Genomic DNA, 2,500 nt, shown 5'->3' with positions numbered 1-2,500 from the left:
ATGTTTGTTGGAGCGACAGATTTGGGAAATGGCAAATCAACAAACTGTGTTTGTATCGACGAAACTTGTGACCCTAGTTGGCTAACAATGGTTTTGGGAAATAATACTCACTTCACTTCAACGTGACATTCTGGATTTTTAGTGCAGTTTGTCACTGGAATTTTACCCTCAAGGTTTTGTCTTCTGTACTGAACTCTTCATATTCAGCTGTGCCTCAATACAGACAAAGTTAAAATTTGTATTATTTTCACTTCTTTAATTATTTCCCAAATGATGTTGAACAGATTGAGGAAATGTTCACAGTGTGTCTGATAATATTTGTTCTTCTGGAGAAAGTCTGATTTATTTTATTTCGGCTAGAATGAAAGAAGTTATAATTTTTTTAAAACCCGTTTTAAGCTCAATATTATTAGCCCCTTTAAGCTAGATTTGTTTTCAATAGTCTCCAGAACAAACCATCATTATACAATGACTTGCCTAATTACCCTAACTTTACCCTAATTACCCTAGTGAAGCCTTTACATGTCACTTTAAGCTGTATAGAAGTGTCTTGAAGAATATCTAGTCTAATATTATTTACTGTCATCATGACAAAGAGGAAATAAATCAGTGATTAGAGATGAGTTATTAACACTGTTATGATTAGAGATGTGCTGGAGAAATCTGCTCTCTGTTACACAGAAACTGGTGGAAAATAAACAGGAGGTGAATAACTCTGACTTCAGCTGTAGATCCAGACAGGGCACTTTAATGTCCTTTATTTGGTGTTGATTTGATCTGAGGCTGTGGTTGTCGGTCAGCTGTTGTTGTGTTTCTGTTGTCAAATGATGATAAATGCCACTTTGTGATGGGGCGTTCGAGACAGTCTTATCTCAAGGGTCTGTTGTGTTGAACAGTGAAATCATGATCAGTTCATCCTCTCATATCCACAATCTTATCTGTTCATACAGGAGCATGAGGGTTAATAATGTGATGGAGTTGTGTTTTTCAGCAGACACACATACAGTAATTCTTGCAAAATATGTTTTGGGTGACAAATGATTGGTGACACCTCTTGACAGCCATTTCCAGTTTTCTTACATGCAAATCACATTCCGGTCACACAGATAAATACTCCACGAGATTGGAGAAGACTTCCAAACCAGCTCAGCCATTCAAACAGACCACTTACAGCTCCTGAACAAACCATGAGTTCTCAGAACAGCCGCACTGGATGTACAACTTGCAAACAAAATTGCTCAAATAAATGCCAATGCCAGTGTCATAAAAATGCTAAACCCGTTCAAAAACAAGTGAAACCAAAAATCACCGAAGACATGGTGGACAACGCTGCAAACTTGGCAGACGCTGTCACTTCAGAGGATTGCTGCGATTGGGGAGAATGCTGCAGTGAAATTTGTAGTTGCCTTTGCAGTTGCTTTTGCGAGTGAGTAACTTTATTTCATTTCAGGAGAATGTGGGATAGTTGTATTGTGTTTTTCTTTTCTCTATAGATCTGTGAGATCTTTTATTATGCTTATGCGTGTCTGGGATGCTGATATATGCTTTCTCCAACCTTCACAGTGACAGCTAACTGGAGGAGCTGAGCAGACGCAGAGCAGGAGGATCTCGAGCGGTAAGTGATAACATTTAAGCTGCTTGATGTTCTTTATATGTAGTGCAGGTGCTTTTATTCATTGAGGTTATGATACTATACAGCGGGGGAAATAAGTATTAAACACGTCACCCTTCTTCTCAGAAAACATTTCTAAAGGTGCCGTTGACTTGAAATGTTCACTGAATGTTGATAGCATCCATATATGCAAAGAAAACACTGCTAATTAGATTACAAGTGAAGTTGTGTGTAATAAAAATGAAACGTCGCCGTGAAACAGTACTGAACACATGAAGAAAGGCAGGTGTGTTTGGGCAGTGAAAGCCCAGATTGCAGCTGAGATCTCTCTGTAGTTCTTCAGCACTCCTCTGCCCTTCCTCAGTGTAAATGAAGATCAACTGCTTCAGTCCAACATCTACATCAGCAGGAGGAGGAAACCATTTCAGCAGGATAATGATCCAAAACACAGCCGAGGAGACTCTCAGATGCTTTCAGAGAAAGAAAATCAAACAGCCAATCACCTGAACCGAATCCAATAGAGAAAACAGAATACAGCTCAGATTTGACAGACGAGACCCACAGAATTATCGAGATTCTCACACTCTGACGTCTGTTGAGCACTGCATGAGGCTTCACTCTCCATATGAGAGGCGTCTTTAAGCTGTCGTCATTAATATATTTTATAAACACTTTCTCCTTCTGTCATTCCACTTTTTCAGATTCTTTTTGTTTCATGTTTGTCTTGTTTGGGTTTTTATCAAAATCTGCTTCAGTTGATGTCAACAGCTCCGTTAGAGATATTATGGCCAGGAAAACACACGGCAATGTCTTCAACCCTTTTTTTTCTGCTCTATATTTTGCAGTTTGTCATTAAATATTTTCATTAATGCCTCATTTAAATGTAAT

At 38.6% G+C, this 2,500-nt stretch overlaps 1 long non-coding RNA gene across 1 annotated transcript in view; it reads left to right on the top strand.

The window, feature by feature from the left end:
• Nucleotides 1-1,138: 1,138 nt before the first annotated feature.
• Nucleotides 1,139-2,500, top strand: part of si:dkey-33c14.3 — a gene marked incomplete in the record, with an annotated part of 11,875 nt that continues 10,513 nt past the window's right edge. The window contains 1 exon segment of the long non-coding RNA NR_111927.1: nucleotides 1,139-1,202. This is a non-coding gene — a long non-coding RNA (si:dkey-33c14.3).

The sequence above is a fragment of the Danio rerio genome, chromosome 2 (assembly GCF_052040795.2).
Source record: "Danio rerio strain M-AB ecotype USA chromosome 2, GRCz13ab, whole genome shotgun sequence".
NCBI lineage: Eukaryota > Metazoa > Chordata > Actinopteri > Cypriniformes > Danionidae > Danio > Danio rerio.
This window is presented reverse-complemented; position numbering and strand designations above follow the sequence as displayed.